The 18,553-nt window shown below is 41.0% G+C and overlaps 1 long non-coding RNA gene across 1 annotated transcript in view; it reads right to left on the reverse strand.

The window, feature by feature from the left end:
- Window positions 1-232: 232 nt before the first annotated feature.
- Window positions 233-18,553, reverse strand: part of LOC140634742 (uncharacterized) — a 48,572-nt gene continuing 30,251 nt past the window's right edge. Inside the window, exons 2-3 of the long non-coding RNA XR_012032125.1 lie at window positions 1,686-1,807; window positions 233-833 (exon numbers count right to left, since the gene is read on the reverse strand). This is a non-coding gene — a long non-coding RNA (uncharacterized lncRNA). The remainder of the gene's footprint in view (window positions 834-1,685; window positions 1,808-18,553) is intronic.

Consider the following 18,553-nt stretch of genomic DNA (forward strand, 5'->3'; position numbering starts at 1 on the left):
CAGAAGGGTGGCCATGGCAGCTGACACTGGGGCTTCCTACTCACCTCCTCAGGAAACATGCAAATATCCCTTTGAACACTCAGGGGACAAGTGCCAACAGTCAAGTCTGCTACCAGGCTGTTCCCAAATTCACAATTCTGCAAATAGAGCCAATTGAGGCTCTCCTGGGATAAAGGAGGTGGTAGGGCATGGCAGTAGGTTGGGGTGAGGGAGAAAAGGAAGACATTGCATATTTGTACACAAAAGAATTTTATTACTTTTCAAGTGATCTGGACCAACTACATAAAGTGAGAGAGTGGGAGGAGAGAAAAAGGCAGGAATTTCATAAATTTCAGAATTAGTACTGTTTGTTGACTTTCAAACAGTTAATTTCTTTAGATCCTCTGAACTTCATATTTTACTGCTAACAGCATAAGGGGCTATTCCGAATGATCACATTCCCAGTAAATGGGGTGAAAATTTATAATCTTAATTGTATATAAAAGTATTTAAAAGAAAGAAAGGAAAAGGGAAAAAAGAGACCACCAGCTTCAGCAAATCAAGAGTCTCCTCTGCATGCTAGGCACATAGACAAACCATCAAACAAAAAAGATGGAGCATCTTGCTCTTTTCTTGAGATCACCAGGCATCTAATTTTGTTTGGCTCAGAAAATCCAGCCAATCTCAGGCTTCCCATAACCCTGTGAAGACCATCACAATCCTCTTTCCATGATCCATCCCAGGACTTCAGTGCCCAGCTGTTGTCCCTAAGGTCTTCTCTGGTGCCTCCACATCCCTTCCATTGACTTCTGGATAGATGTGAACAAAGGAAGGCAGCTCCTCTACCTCAAAACCTTAAAAAGAAGAACTCAATAAGATGTGGTAGGACTTTAAGATGAGAAATATAAATTCTGTGATTAGCCTGATCTTTTGCCACACAGGTCAGAAAAATGGGTCCCCCTGGCCTTATATCTTCCCCACCCCCCACAGGATGTGACTTGCCACAGGAGGGCAGCAGCATCCTGGACCCTGTGAAGTTTGAAGCAAGTATAGGAAGAAAGGGGATTGAGGGGCTCCCAGCTGTTGCACTCTTACTCCAGTAGATCTTAGGACAGCTTTGGGGACTGCCTGAAGACCTGCCCCACATTGACATTAGAGACTGCTGGTGACGAATGAATAGAGCATCCCTGGAACAGAGACACAGTAGAGACAGGAGAAGCAGGGCTTGATGGGGTGGGACACTTTTGCTCTCCAGGGCTAGAGAAACTGGGAAAGAAACCTCAAGGCCCCACTGCAGCCTAGGAAAATAAAGTGCAGCTAACAACATTTCACTCATTCGCCATTTAATAGATGTTGGCTGGCTCAGTTTGGGGGCATGTGATATTTATTTATAAGCGTACACTAGTGAATATCAGAAGATGTCAATAAGTAATTATGAGCCCAGCAGAAGAAGAAAAGGCCCATTTCTCAAACCAGCCAGATGAATATTTGAAAGGTAGTATTTTTTAAATGGGAGAATATTGCTCTCACATACATTATTTTAGAATAAAAGAGTCTGAATAAACATTATTTTAAGAAATAAAAGGGGAGAGATAGTAGATCTAAGCCCTACGTTTCCTGATTCTGATGCTGGGTTAGACACTTAATGTTCCTGCTTTTTATGCAGTTTATTTGTAAATGGGGGAAATAAGGATAATGCAACTTACATTTTTGAGGACTAGTTAGGTCTCTAAAGGCTCCTCCCAACTATATGATCCATGATTCTGGGGCATCCAAGGACTCATCAGTTAAGGGCAGAAAAGCTTCCTTCATACTATAGAGATAATCCCTGGGAAAGAGAAAAGCAAATAGTAAAGCAGAAAGGTGAATCTTTCTATATCTCTACTTATTCAAGGCCAAAAAGGTGAAATGAGAGGCTTTACATCATGGGATTTGCAGTGACAAGGGATCTCTTGAGAAGAAGTGCAGTGCAGTGGAATAAATTATGAATTAACACAGCACATAGTAGGGGCACAATAAATATTTGTGAATAGATCGATGAATGAATGAGAGAATTAATGTACCAAGATGTACTGAGTTGTGTCACATGACTACTTAGTACAAAGAGCATCTCTAGTGAAGGAAGTTGAAAAACTTCCATGGAAGTCTTTAAAAAGAAATAGTTCATTTCATGTAATGCTTTAGGGGTGGTTTTGTACAAAGACAGTGGGAAAGGCTAGATCAATGGACCCCAATTATATCAGCTGCATCACATATCCTTGGAACTTGCTAAAAATACAGATTCCCAGGTGCCACTTCAGATCTACTGAATCAGTCTCCAGGGTGGTGTGTGGCAACTGCATTTAATGAGCTCCTATCTGATTCTCATGTAGCCAGCCTTTGCTAGTCCTTAGATCCGCATTTGGGAACTACTATTGTAGACGATATCTTAAGGGCCCTTCCAGCCCTGGAATCTCATGATTCTGGGGAACAGATGCTAGGGAGAGGTGATCTAGACAAGGAGAATTCATTCATCACACATTTACTGAGTATGAACTGAATGCCAACTATTGGAAATAGAACAGTCCTGTGGCTATGCTCTCTCACTGAGCAAAAACAACTTGAGCTCTGGAGAAGACCAGTAGAAATCTACTCCCACCATTTTCTCTTTTTTCTAAATTTGACTTTCACAGAATAAAAGTAATTCCTTAGATTGTGTTAAGTTTTTTTATCTACTAAAGTGCTTTTACACATGGCATTCACATGATACAACAACGTAAGTGTGGTTATTATCCTTATTTTATAAATGAGAAAATGAAGGCTTAGAAAAGTTTAATTACTTCCTCAGCATCGTTTAGCTTGTATGTAAGAGAGCCAGGAATACAACTAGGTTTTGAAATTCTGAATACAATGCTATTTTAACTATTCCCTTGAGATACATCATCTGTGGAGTGTGGCTTAAATGTCCCCATGAAATTGCTGATATTTTTTCATTCTTTATCTGTGTAATAATATTATCTCCTGAGGCGAGGAAAGTGCCATCTTCCTTAGTAAAATAAAACCCAAAACTACAGGGAGAAGGGCAGCTGCACTGTTTGACTTTGTTTTTTTCTCCTACGATTCATTTTCCCTTGATGAAATTTCCCAAAGCATGTTCCTCAGAACACTAATCCTACAAAAGTTTCCTGAAATTAGGGTTGCTTTGTCACTGAGGTTTGAGAAACACTCCACAACTCTTACTTATCCTAGGGAGGCACAATGATCATAATGTATTAAAGGCTACAGTGGGTTAAATGGTGATCCCACAAAAAGATATATTCACTCTCTTTTTTTTTTATATATATTCACTCTCTTATCCTTGCAGCCTGTGAATATTACCTATTATGGTAAAAGATGTGATTAACTTGAAGATCTCAAGAGGAGTTTATCCTGGATTAACTAGGTGGCCTCTAAATGCAATCACATGTGTCCTTATAAGAGGGAAGCAGGGGGAGGTTTCACACACACACACACACACACACACACACATACACACGCACACCGGAGGAGATGATATGAAGTTGGAGCAGGGAGAGATTTGAAGATGCTGTCTTTGAGGTTTGGAGTGATGGACACAAGTGAAGAAATGTGGACAGCCACCAGAAGCTGAAAGAGGCAAGGAACCGGTTCTCTCCTAGAGCTTGTTCAGCCCAGTGATACTGACTTAGATTTCTGGGCTCCCAAACTGTGCGAGGAGGCAAGCCACCGAGTTTACAGTAATTTGTTCTAGCAGCCACAGGAAATCAGTAAGAAGGCCTTGAGGAGTTTTGCTAAGAATCAACTCCTTTAAGATGTTTAACCCAACATTCCCCAAACTTGGTTGATCATGGCATCTTTTTGCCCATAAGTTTTATTAATATCCAAACAGAACTCATATTAGATGCAACCCACTTTGGAAAATGCTGCCTGAGGGAAATCTTTTGTTAATTACTAGGGCTACCACTGCTCATCTGGGGACAGAGCTGCTCCTAGTTAATGTTCTGGCCGAAGATGAGCCAGGATCCTGTCCTGCCAACTCTGTAGTATAGCTAAGACCAGGGGAATACTTAAATAAGACTTTCCTAAGGCTAGGGATAACAAAAGAGGAAAGCCAATGGGATGTGAATGTAAAACTGGATGATCTTGCTGCCAAAGGACTTTTTGGGGTGGGTCCATTGGGGTCCATTACAGGGATATGGTCTTGCCTACCTCCTAACCACTGCCATATGGCCAAAATCATCTATAAACCCCAACACACTAAAGCATACTGAAATGCCTCTAGACTTCTCTCTAGAAAGCAAGGCTCCTCTGAGCAAGGTTTCTGTCTGAGATGGCCTTTCTGCAATGACTAAGACTTGGACAATGGCCTACAGGCCTCAGCAGAGTCATGGCATCTGACTACAGTGGGGTGTCCTGGCATTGCATACACACTAGAGAGGGCAAGGAGACTCACTTCTTCCTCTCACTTCTTCTGATGACAGTCTCATCCTCACCATGTGGCTCTGTATATTCAAGGACCAAGTCAGAAAAGGAGGCACAAGGTCAGTGCAGGTATCCTCGACCCAGGAAGGAAATGCCTGAGACTCTTGTTTTGTAGAAGTGACATAAAGAATCACAATAATGGGGAAGATAAATTTTATTACAGCCCCCATTTCCAGCCTTCTTTCCCTAATATCTACTTGTTGTTATGACTATTATCATTATTTTACACACCTCTTTCACATGAATGGTTGGCTATAAAGCAGCACTTGTTTTGCTTTATTGCCATTTGCCTTATGTAGGCCATTAAGACTTTACCGCTCAAGCAAGGAGGCTTAATTTTATTTTTAAATAAGAAGGTTCTATGACTTCAAGACATTTATAAACTCCAGCTGGAAGGTATTCAACCTTTCTGTAGAAGGCAAAAGACTTGGTGTCCTGGTATCTGAGCAAGGGGGTCACCATGACATTTCAAGAACCCCTGTATGAGTTAGCCTTGCTATAAATTCATAGGAAAAAAAAACCACAGAGAATAAGCAAGAAAGATAGCTGCAAGATGGAAAGAATGTTTAGAGAAGACAGAACCCACAAAGGACATGTGACAGAAAAAAGTGGCTGCTGGCTCAAGAGGCCAGGCTTCAAAGCAATTACTTAAAGTTAGGCTGCATGCTTCTCACTGAGCTGATTTCCTCTTGACAAGGAAAGGAAAGGTGCCGAGGAGGGAAGCGGACTTATTGTCTCTACCATGCCGGTGAATACTATATGAACGCTCCTTTATGTAAGGAGAATGGTGATGGGAACTCTATTGATATTCATAATGTGCCAAAGCCAGCCTTCTGTAATAGACTAAAAGCGTTCACAAAAGCCCTATCGAGAGGTGTAGAAAGAGGTGTGGGTGTCTCTTCTTGGGATCTGAATGGAATTCTTGTTTCAAAAAGTGACCTCAGGTTCATACCAGGTTACCCCCCTGCTCCCCAACCCCTGCTGTTCTGGAAGCTGCAGAATTGCTTTATTAATAAGCTAAACAGGTGAGCCAGAGGGGAACATCTTTACGGAGGTATGTATAATTCCCCTTCATAGGTGGAAGAGGGAGCCACTTCTTCCTGCCAGGGCAAAGAATAGCAAACCCTCCCCAGGCAGCCTCCAGAAGGAAGGAGAATGCATTCTGGGGGTTGGCAGGGTGGTCAGAGAAGGGAAATGTCATTCTGAAGGCTGAGCAGCAGGCAACACCCTCCCCTCTGGCTGAGCACTCAGCAGCTTTGTGCATACTCCTCAGAACTGTGACAGCTAGGAACAGGTGAATTGGTACAGATAAAAGAACCCATCCCTACCTCTGGAAGCAGGAAAACAATCTCTGCTAACCTTTATATGAGCCATTTGCTCTCTTCCCACCATTGTCTCTGTCTTGCTGAAGCCCTGGACAGAGCTAGCATCATAAATACCAATGTGCCCATTAAAAATGTAAGGATGCAAGCCCAACTGTGCCAAAATCCATTGGTCTGCCATGGGATAGCGATCAACGGGAAACAATTGAAATCTAATGGACCCCCTTGGGGATCACCTGTCTCTACACATTGTTCCCTGCCATCATCACTGACCCAAAATGGGACCATCTGACAGGGAATGGGCTGTGCAATCTACAGACAGAGTCAGCGCCATATGGAACAGGCATTCCAATTGCCCATTGCAATACATAAAACAATTCAGGATTCTAACTCTATTTCCCTGGCAATCGAGTTTAACTATCACTGGGCTCACTATAATCAGATTCTGCGGCTGTATTTATTAAATATAAGTTGCTAAACATATGGCTCAAGGGATGGATAATAGGACATGGAGTCAGGCATAGCAAGGGTATCATTTTTCAGGTCTGCCCCCAGGTATTAAAGGCCAGTAGTGTCAACCAGCCTATAGCTGCTCAGAGCCTAAGAAGAATGGGCCTTCTCAGTTATGGAAGTGAGTTTTCTTAATGGTATATGTAGTTGATTAGAAGTAACAACTAAAGAGGTCAAGATCATGGGCTCATTTCCAGGGCCAGATAGCTCTTCTTCCTCTTTATCCAGCCACCATTTTAGTGAACACCTATTTTGTTCCATGCCTGGTGTAATGACTTGATGGCACCAAGCCGAGCAAATCATGGCCAATATACCTGCCTACAAGCCACTCAGTCTAAAATGGGAGAAAACTCAGAAAATATCAGTTTAACCCTAGGGTAGTTTATCCTGCAAAATAAATGGGCACAGACTGAAATGTTTGGGAGCTGAGAAGTGGGAGCAGCTAAAATTTAATGTTTCTCATTATTTGTACAGAACTTTTCAGTGTATAATATCTAAGCCTGACAGAAAACTTAGAAATAGAGATACATTTTCTTCACAAGGGAAGGGACTGAAATCAGAGATTTAATTGGCCAAAGTTGTATGGCCGACGAATGGTAGACATGGGAAAAACACACTGCTCACCTGAGCCTTGCTGCCTGGTCCACCAATATGATTTGTTGATCATGAAGAGAGCCTGTTGGCAAATCAGGGAAACTCCCTCTCAAGATCCGAAGCTCAAATTCCTTACTGATGACCTATGGCAGCATCTTCACAGACTAAGAAAAGCTATTTATTAATTATCTGGATTGTGGCCCTTATTATTTGTGGTTCATCGAGCATAACCCAGAATCACAAGAAATGCATTAAGAGGTATAATTGTAAACAGTGGCGGATAAATATAATCTGCATCCTCCTGAAATTCCACAATTGGGACAATGAAAAGCTATTTTTAAGACTGCATATAGTCATCGGGGTTAAGAAAAAAGCCAATGGGGAACATGGCCACAAAATTTTAGTGCTAGAGATGAGCTGAACAAGTGGTAGTAAACTCAGCATGCTAGAGAAGGTGGCCCCTAAGGCCTGCATTGAGAAAAGCAAGCAGGTCTGTATCCTGGAAACCCAGCCAAGCCCAGGAATTGTGAGCAATGATAACCTCTGGAAGTGGGAGTGCAGGCATGGCTGACAAATTATTTGTTAAATGTCTACGTGAGAAGCAGATAGATTCCCAGATCCCCTGTATTATTCTGCAAAACTAGGCGGCTGTTGGCCCTAACCCCAGTGGAAGGCCAGATGTGGAGATTCTGAAGAAGGGTTTCAGGCTCAGGAACATGAGACCCAGTAGAGGCAGCTGCATGTGCAGAAAGCAGTGGGCTGAAGGGAAGTTTGGTATAGTGTGCTGGAGGACTGGGCCCCTTATCTGGCTCAGTTCCAAGAACTCGGGCTGTCAGATTTAGACCCCCAGGCAAGGGACTACAGCAGTCCAAGACCTACACTCCTTGGAGGCTGTACAATGAAATGTCCAGCAGATTCCCTACAGTGAAGCCCACCAGTGTATAAGCCAGATGCAAACACACAGAGTATCTAATTAGCATTTAAATTCCTCAGTATTAAGATATCATGAAATGTTTGAGGAAAGCCTCCTGAAAGAAAGAGACCAAAGCAAACAGAAGCAAACAAAAAAAAAAATGCAGAGACAAAGCAGGAAGCAAAAAAAAAAAAAAAAAAAAAAAAAGATTTTCAAGAAAACCCTCTGGAATTAATAGCTTCAGAAAGATAAGAAAACATATCACAGACATATCACAGTTGACTTGCTATGTGCTAAGCACTGCTCCAATTGCTTTGTTAGTAACTTACTGAGTCCTCACAAAATAACTCTACAAGAAGCCTGTGTTGTTATTATCCTCAGTTTCCAGTTGAGGAAACTGAGCTGCAGAGTTTGAAGTCTATGGTCCAACATCACAAAGCTGGTTGAACTGCTGAGTTGCAATCTGTACACCATCCATCTCCTCTGTTTATACGCTCAACTGCCACGCAAGCTATGCTATTCTAAATTGAGCAAGAGGCCACTAAAAGGAACATTCTGAGTTGCCTGGAACTAAAACTACAATTGCAGAAATGAAACGTCCACTACTGAAAAATAAAGTTGAGGAAATTTTCCAGAAAGCAAAACACACAGAGAGAAAGAGAGAGAATAGGAAAGAATATGTAAAACAAACAACCCCATCCCCCATACTTCCCTGCACAAAAATCTATAGGATCAGTCCAGCAGGTCCACCAAAAAAAAAATAATAATAATAATAATAATAATAAAATAATTTAATAAAAGATTGAGAAAAAGAAAAGAGAATGTGAGGAGGAGGAAATGACTAGAGAAGTAATTCAAGAAAATTTCCCCAAACTGAAAGCCTCAAGTTTCTAGAATGAAAGCACCTGCTAAAATGAAAAAGGATATACAGACACAACATTACGACATTTTAGGATGCTGGGAGAATTATAAAATCCTAAGTGTTTTTATAGAGGAAAAAAAAAAAAGATAAACCGTTAAAAAGTTGGGATAAAAACAATCAGACTGGGGATCCCTGGGTGGCGCAGCGGTTTGGCGCCTGCCTTTGGCCCAGGGCGCGATCCTGGGGACCCGGGATCGAGTCCCACGTCGGGCTCCCGGTGCATGGGGCCTGCTTCTCCCTATGCCTGTGTCTCTGCCTCTCTCTCTCTCTCTCACTGTGTGCCTATCATAAATAAATTTAAAAAATTAAAAAAAACAATCAGACTTCTTCAATAGTCATATGGAAAATGAGAAGACAATGGGTAGGTAACTTCAATATTTGGAGGGAAAGCCTTTCTATGCTCAATCTATTAGGGAGAATAAAGATTTTTTTAAGATACAAAAGTTAACTAAAATATATCTCCAATGTATGCACCCTTTTGGAAAGCTACTGGTAGAGTGGAAAGTAAATCAAGAAAGAAGGCAGAATGGAATCTAGGGAATCAGGGGCCTCAACATAGAAGGGTATAACCCTTGAGTGTCCTGGATGCTAAAGAAGACAGGAGGGCAGCTGGAAGTAGACCCCAACTGTCAAATGGCAGGAGGGGATGAAGGCTCCAGGAGGGATGTTTCCAAGAAAAGGAGTGACACCTATAGATTAGGTGTCTGACTCCATGTGTCTGAAGCCCTTTAGAGGAGATCTGATTTGGGAGCAAATTAAAGATAGTTGTATGTATAACTGAGTGTAAAGAAAATTTAGGCAAGTTATTCATTTCAGGGGCAAAATTGTACAAGATAAAAAAAATCACAGTGCTCCATATGACTCAGCAATGCAAACATCTTAGTGATAACTTCACAGAAATGTAAACAATGCCTATTGATCCAGTGAAAAATCGTGCTATAACTATAGCAGGAGAAGGAGGGAATGGGAAGGTGTGTGTGTGTGTGTGTGTGTGTGTACATGTGCGCATGAATATGCATGCATCAGAGAGCCAAATTTTAATTTTTTATAGTAGGGAAATCGATAGATTATGACTAAAATTGAAAATCTAGCAGTATAAGCTTGTTATTTAAACTTATTGAGGTAACTTCCGAAGAAGGATGAAATGATTGAAAGTACCCACCTCTTTGGAGTCAGCATCTGGGGTGGGGACAGAGGGTTCTGTTGTAAACTACTTAGAACCATTTGAGCTTTTTGAACTATGTACATCTTGTCAAAAATAATTATTTAAAAAAGAGATATAACTGCCTTACTGAAGGCAATATGCAGCGGACACCAGAGGGTCATTTCTGCGTGCACTCCTACAGCTCCTTCATGTGAGAGCTGTTCCTAACCAGTTACTGAGAAGGGCACTCAGCCTGCTAGTGCTGAAATTCAACGCTCCCTGAGCTGGAGCTGGTCGGGCCTGGGTGATCTCGTTTCTACCAGGCACAAATGCCAAGAAATCCACTGCTAATGGATCCTAGGGGACACAACAGGAAACACTGGGATAAGCAGGATTTCACTGTGTGTGAATCAGGCGGGGCCCAGTCTGCTTTCCCAAAGGATGAAGGGCTCTTTTCACTCTAACTAGGATTTTTCCTCTTCTGTGCAGGTTGTTTTCCAGCGACAGTGATGTTTAGGGAAAGGAGATAGAAATTTTGGATGAAATAGGAAAGAGGTAACTTTCCTTATTGGCCTGAAGCAACGTTGAATGGCTCTGTTCCTTACTAATCAGCAAGTCAAACAGCAAAAATTGAGCTTCTGTAATGGCAGCCAGGCATTGTGGACAGATATGAAAGCAGCCAATGAGGTGTACATACTAATGGAAGGGACGGGGGATGCACATGGTCCCGGCACATACCTGCATTCGTACGACCACGAGAGCCTGAGTTAAAAGATCTAAGGATCAGCTAAGACCTGAACTTAGCTTAAATCCTGTAGAATTTAAGCATTTCCTTGTTAGATCTGGCTTAGCCATAACTGTGATCAAAACCAAAACAGAACTCTCCTTTACCTGTCTCTGCCACAGTCTCTGAAGGGTGCTGTTGGTTGGCACCATCCAAAGGGAAAAAAAATAGTAAAGATTGTGGGGGCATTTCTTTTTCTTTTTTATATTTATTTTTTATTGTTGTTCAATTTGCCAACATATAGAATAACACCCAGTGCTCATCCCATCAAGTGCCCCCCTCAGTGCCCATCACCCAGTCACCCCCACTCCCCCGCCCACCTCCCTTTCTACCACCCCTAGTTCGTTTCCCAGAGTTAGGAGTCTCTCATGTTCTGTCTCCCTTTCTGATTTTTCCCACTCATTTTTTCTCCTTTCCCCTTTATTCCTTTTCACTATTTTTTGTATTCCCCAAATGAATGAGACCATATAATGTTTGTCCTTCTCCGATTGACTTATTTCACTCAGCATCATACCCTCCAGTTCCATCCACATGGAAGCAAATGGTGGGTATTTGTCATTTCTAATGGCTGAGTGATATTCCATTGTATACATATATGTGGGGGCATTTCTCCCATCAAAAGACACAGTCCTTTCCAGTCCACTGTGGATATCATCTTCCTTGCCTTCTGCCTTCCCCAGTCGAAACACACAGGTAGGTGTAAACCTAAAATGGCTGTTGCAGAGGAACCTCCTTCTCTGGCTTCAACCTTTCAAAAGGAGGGACTGTCCTTTGATTAAGCCTCCTGGCCTGTGCTTTCCTGCAGAAATGAACAGCTTCTTATTGACGGGTTTGGGAGAAAGAATTGAGTCCCTCCTTTCTCTCTTTCCAGGGTGGTAGCCTGCTCACTGGGAAGACTCCTATTCTCAGTTTCTCCATGGGGCAAACTAGGCTGGTATCTTCTGGCTAGGCCTGGGCAGGGAGGTTTAATTGTGAGGTGCATTCATGGGATCCCTAACCATAGATCTAAGACCCACCCTCTGATCTAGCTCTTTTCAGCAATAAAGCTGCCATTTTGATCTCTGACTGCCCACTACCTCCTCATACTGCAGCAGTATTGCCCATCTCCCACCAGACTTTCCGCTGTTGGTTCCTAGAACATACCAAACTGTTTCAGCCTCTGGGCCTGCTGTCTCCTCTGCTTTTACTGGCTGGAACTCCCTTTTTACAATTCTTTTCCTGAATGATTGCTTACCTTTCAATTCTCTCAATGAGGTCTTCCCAGATTCCTTTAACTACAGTGGGAGTTATCTCAGCTGGCTTCTCTCAGTCATGGCTCCTTACTTCTTGCACTTATGGCACTAATTACAACATATATTATTACATATTTATGGATTTATTGTATTATATTTTCTCTATCTGATGAAAACCTTGATGGGACAAGAGTTTTATTTTGTTCTAAATTGTGTCTCCAGTACCCACCATAATGGCTTGCATATAACCAGTCCTTAACTATTTGTTGGATCAATTAGTGAAGTTAGTGGTTTCTACAAAAGAAGTTCATGTTTTCTACATGTTGAAGTGTTAAACCATGGAATAGCTCTGTCACTAATATTGGTAAATAGTTCAACAACGAATACTCCTTCGGGGATCCCATTTCCTCTGTTTCATCGGTACACCAGCCAGCCTCTGGTCGATGATATGTTGCTAGCACTGGGGCTTTCCAGCCTAGCATGTGTCCTTGGTTCTTGCCAGGGACATTCTCTGACTTAGCTACCGGCCACATGAGTCCTCATGGAGACTGTACTTTGCCTCTACACAATCCAGCCACAATTTATTATTTGCCATGCATGCCATTCCATTCAAATCTATGTCTTTTTATTTTTCCCCATTTCACTCCTCTGTTCTTGTGTCTACTCTGTCTCTTTGACCAAAGGAAATCAATACTGCTGTTTCTCAACTCTTTCTTCAATCTGAGGATACTCTCCCCCCTGGGCTTTCTCCTTCATGGATTCATAGCACTTGCATTTAAAAATTAATATCTGTATATCTTCAAAGATTTTAAAAAATCATGAAGATATTACACTTCTATTTTAACAGAAATAGTCTTCATCCACAGTCTAGATGGCTTCCCAGGAATTTTTAACCATAGCTCTGGGAACATTTTATGTTATGTCCTGAAGGACTGAATGAAACTCTGGAGTTGGAAGGTACTAATAAGGTCAAAGGGCTCCCTCTGGAGCCTGAAATCTCTGTGACCATCTGTCTTAGATTGTCTTGCCAGGACAAGGACAAGGGACACAGCAAATCATGGGAGGTTTAGTTCTCATGAGCTTTGAGTTTGGCCCAACTATAATTGACCTGTAAGGTCCTTAGGTAGTTCAAAGTCATTCTTAGACTTTTCCAGACCTAGTGTGAGATAGAAGGTTTATAAAGGTTTTACCCATTATGACTCATTGTCTTAAAAGCCTTCTGCCTATGAATCAGAGCTATATATATATATACATATACATGAATATACTCATGAATATATATATGAAACCTATTTAAGGCAGAGCTGTAAATGGTCTTTGAAAATAGAAAATTATATATCCAATTGCAAGCAATGTTCCAAATTAGAATATACTTAATTTGAGTGTTTTCTTTGATCTTTCCTTCCTAAGAAAAGTGGTCTGGGGACAGACTGCTTTCACAGTAGACTTTTCCAGATTTCAGGAAATTCTTATCCTCTTACCCTGGGCTTCCCTGGACCTGGGAAACACAGAGGCTTAAACAGGTGCTTGTATAGAAAGAGTATTCCATTTAATATACAAATGGGCCCACATAGTACATCTAGTGATGCCCAGGTAGCACAAGAAAGTCCTGAATTTCTGGCTGCATTCATGCTCTACACTTGGAAAAATATGTAGCAAGATAAATACATTCATTGATCTTTTTCCCCCTTTTTAACCTTAATTTTTTAATTTCTCCATCCTAATATCATATGAGCAGAGCATATTTTTATTATGTCAAATTATTATAGACAGGTAAAAGCAATATTTATATTGTCTTATGTGTTATATGTGTACATATTCATATAATATGTACATATATATGTATGTGGTATGTGCACATATGTAGGTAGATACAGAGAAAGAGAGACTCATATAATAATTGCCTAGGTCCAATAAAATATCCCTGTCATGACAGCTTGACCTGAAAAAAAAAATGCTTTGTTCCCATTTATTAGGACTCATTGTCTCCTGGTTATAAATGTTCAGTGGTGAGAAATACATGCTGTTAGAAAATGTTCAGTGGTGAGAAATACATGCTTATGGAAAACAAATCTTGAAAGGAGAAAGTATGTCTGATGATATGCTTAAGCCAAAGCTGTTGCTAGAGGCAACCTAAGTCCCTGATTGTGAATAAAGTATTGATCAGAAAGACAGAAACTTGAAGGACTTCTCAAGAAAAAAAAAATGTGTGTGCGTGTGTGAGAGAGAATTGTAATCGTGGGGGAAGCAGTCTAAGGCTCTGTTACATGGGTCTTCTCACTCGTTCTGTGTCAGCCTAGCCTATAAGAGAGAAGACACAGGGGCATCAGAAACAATAGAGCCAAGGACAGGTAAAACCTGTCCCTTTAATTCAAAAGAAATTGTGTAGCTGGTAATAAACAGCAAGAGACGCAACCAGGACTCAGCGGTCTGCCCTTTCTCACCCACTCTGCTCTGTGAAACTTCCAAAGAGTGAGATTCTAAGTACCCCTAGTGTCTAACCTGGAACTGGTATAACCCCATGCTCTAGGCCTTCTCAGAGCCTCACGAGATTCTAAGTGCATGCTATGAAAAAGAGGACCTCAGAAGAAATATCATCTCCAGAGTTAAGGGAATGTCTCTGATATTGCCTCAGTTAATCTCTTTGACTGTGGTCCATTTATATCATCCCATCTTCTTTTTTTTATTATTTATTTATTTATTTTATTTTATTTTATTTTATTTTATTTTATTTTATTTTATTTTTTATCATCCCATCTTCACTATGAGACAGCAGTGAGTCAGGGTAGAAGAAGTAAAGAGAGCACCACATTGCTCCTGAGCCTAGCACCTAGCTCTAAACCCCAAACAGCACAAATAGATCCATAATAATGCAGGCAAAGGAAAAAAAAAAAGTTCCTGGGTCTCTGGCAGCTGAGGAGAGCCCTTCAGAGGGGCTGGTGTAGCAAAAAGGATCCGGAGTAATGTGGTAGTTTAGAAGAGCAGTACCACGAGGGGATTTGGAGTTCATAACAAAGGAAGAAGGTAATTTTAATCAAGGTATGAGGATAAGACGAGAATTAGATTACCATAATTTGTGAGAAATATTCTATAAGAGCTTGTTCTTTCTGATTAGGTGCATCATCAATAAATTACAAGTTGATAGTATAAAGTTTCCATATAAAAGTTGCAATAAATATGTTTATTTTCTTCTAAGGAAAAATTGCCAGGATGTAAATAGTTTTGCCTTGCAACATTCCTGGCACATAGTATGTCTACTAAACATATGCCAAATTAATGAAATACTGAATGAATAAGGTATAATCCATGTTTTTAACCACATGGTCTTATATTACACATTTTCATCTAGAGGCTGCATCCCTATTTGTAAGCCAAGTGCCAAATGAAAAGAAATTTAACAGTTTTGAGGTGTTAGTAAGTACTACTGGGAAAGGGTTTGTGGGTTTGTTTTGTGCTTGTTTGTTTGTTTGTTTTAATAGGGAATACAGTAACCATAGAGTTTATAAATGTTTGTATTGTTACTCTCGGTGATTCAGGAGAGCCAAAGAAAACTCATTTCAGAAGTTCTATCTTCTTTACTTAGAATTTATCTTGACCTTTGGGACATTTTCTCAGATTTAGGACTCTGAAACAGTGAAACTCTCTTTCTATGATTCTAATGTCCCTTGACTCATAAGTCACAGGAGAACTAATGACTTAACACTTTCAACTTTTCTAAAGCATTTAAGGGAATATTCATCCTCCAACATCAGATGAGCACATAAGTCCAGTGGGCTTTTCAGAGCCACCTCCTCACTGACAGTGATGGACTTTACTTCTAGCCAAGAAGAGAACATAGGGGGCTGACATAGACTTTCTATTTTTTACTCAAATGAATACTATTTTCATTTGCTTTAGAGAGCAGTCCCTAAGAAGACTAGTGACAAGATGAAGGTTCACTGGTTTCCTTTTTCCCTGACAGGTTCAAAAGTGTGGTGCAGGTGGCAAATTAGACTTGGCTTCCCATTAATTGGAAGGAAGAAACTTTGTCTCCTGCTGTTCAGATTGTCATTGGATCCTTCAGCACACATTGAGGTTTTGTGGAATTATCATTATTATATTTATCATTGCTGCTGCTAATGCTGTTGGCAATTTTTCTGAGAAAATGATGAAGGGCTGATGTCAATTAGAAGCCCCTGTGAGTAAATGTCTTAAAGTAACTAGAAACTTGAGATGCCTATTTGCTGCTGTGTGAACAGCAAACTAGCTGATATAAATTCTCAGCTCTGGGTTTGGGTAAAGAACTTATCTATGATTGTCTTCAAAGATTTTGAGAAAATAAAAAATAATATTGAGAGGATAATGCTTATGATGTGTTATCATTTATCAAACTTCTACCATGTGTAGGCAACATACAGTGTTTTACTTTTATTTGGTCAAGTTACAGAACTACTCTAAGAGATGATAATTTTTTAAGCCCTGGAGAAGTAAGGGATTGGCCCAACTTCACACAGCTTGTAAGTAGTAAAGACATTATTCAACCCCAGTTTATAATTGGAAGGACTACAAAAACGCAAACCACTAGGATGAGAGTATAAATCCTTCCTTCCTAGGACATTCCAGCAAACAGAGCCAAAGACTGCCGTGGTGAGACTGGACAGGATTTAAAACCAAAGAAGACAAGCAAAGGAAGAACAGAAGAGAAGAGTGTATCTTTCTTTCTTTTTCTTTTTTTTTTTTTAAGATTTTATTTATTTATTCATGAGAGACACAGAGACTGAGAGAGGCAGAGGGAGAAGCAGGTTCCATGTAGGGAGCCCGACGTGGGACTCGATACTGGGTCTCCAAGATCACACCCTGGGCTGAAGGCAGCGCTAAACAGTTGAGCCACCTGGGCTGCCTGAGAGTGTCTTTCTAAAGCCTGGTAGTCTTTTCCATGGGATTCAGGGAAGATTCTTTGGATAGACCAGCCCTAGATGTGTTATAGGATAAGAATATGAGAGTGACACAGAAGCACATGCGTGAGCCCTGAACATTGTGATGAGTCTGGGATGTCAGCCTGGCTAAGCTAACCTATGTTCCTCCAAACTCCCTTTCTAGTATGTTTTGATTATGGGGGGCTACCCAGGTGGTTCTTTCAGGAGAATTAGAGCTTCAAAGTGAGAAGGGAGCCATTTTGTAATACACACACACACATTCTTGCAGTTTTTTTAATTAAACATTCGTCTAGATGCTACAGTGAAGTATTTTTGATGCAATTAAAATTCCAAATCAGTTGATTTTGAGTTAATCAAAAGAGGTTATTCTGGATGGGCCTGACTTAAATCGGGTAGAAACTCTTTAAAGGGAGACTAAGCCCTCCTGGAATATAAAAGATTCTAAGCAATAGAGGAGAAGGTGAACTGTAAACTATTTCTACGTATGAGCTCTGTATACTCACCTCATTGTTGTAGATCTGCTGACTCACCTCACTGGCATGAAGCAGCAGCTGGGGCTGCACTGGCTCTCTCTTTCCTTCCTGACTGTCTGTCTGCCCTGTGGACTGTAGGATTATGGAGCCAGCTCCTACAACTGCATAAGCCTGTTCCTTGTAATAAATCACACCATACACACACACACACACACACACACACACACACCCTTTTCCTACTGCTTTTGCTTCTCTGGTTACTTTTTGATACAAACACAGGAGCAGTAGAACCATTGCACATCTGAACACCAGCCCTGTCCACCAGCTAAATATGCTTATGTAAGGAGTTGCCTTTCCAGGACAGGAGGGAACACTGATTGGTACAGCATTCTAGGCAAAGGAAAAAGCAGGAAAAAATAATAAAAAGCCATGTCCAACAGGCAGGAAGCGGGGTTCTTTTAGTGGAACAACATACCGTATTAGTCTGCTTGGGCTGTCATAAAACAAAATGCACAGACTGCGTGGCTTAAATAAGAAAAACTTATTTTCTCATAGTTTTGGAGGCTGAAGTGCAAGATGAAGCCTCCAGTAGGGTTGCTTTCAGGAAGAGGCCTCTCTTTCTGGCTTGTATGCAGCTGTCTTCTCACTGTGCCTCACATGGTCCTTCTTCTGTGGGCCTCCAAGAGACAGAGAACTCTTTGGTGTCTCTAAGTTTTCTTATAAAGACACCAATCTTATTGAATTAGGGCCCCATGCTTATAGCTTAATTTTTTACCTCTCCAAGTCCCTATTTGCCCAGACAGGAGCGCTGGGGGCTAGGACTACAACCAATGCATTTTGGAAGGAGACTATTCAGTCCATAGCACACATCTAGTAAATAAAAAGCAGAAAAGTGTTTCCAAAACTAAGGATATTGAAGATTGGCCATTCATAGCTAGGTATTAGTTAGGTATTGGTAGAAAGAGGGCTTGCTCTCTTGTTCAGGTCATCACTGGGGACCTCAGCACATTTTTTAAAAATCCAACTTACCTTTTGCCCTCTGCCAGATTATATCTCATTACTGACTCCTTCACTGTTTTTGTTTTTTAAGACCTTATTTATTCATGAAAGACACAGAGAAAGAGGCAAAGACATAGGTAGAGGGAGAAACAGGCTCCTTTCAGGGAGCCTGATGTGGGACTCCATCCTGGACTCCAGGATCACGACCTAAGCCAAAGTCAGGTGCTCAACTACTGAGCCACTCAGGTGCCCCTGTTTTATTTTTTTAAATCCAGTTCATGGTTTG

The sequence above is a fragment of the Canis lupus genome, chromosome 6 (genome assembly GCF_048164855.1).
Source record: "Canis lupus baileyi chromosome 6, mCanLup2.hap1, whole genome shotgun sequence".
Classification (NCBI taxonomy): domain Eukaryota; kingdom Metazoa; phylum Chordata; class Mammalia; order Carnivora; family Canidae; genus Canis; species Canis lupus.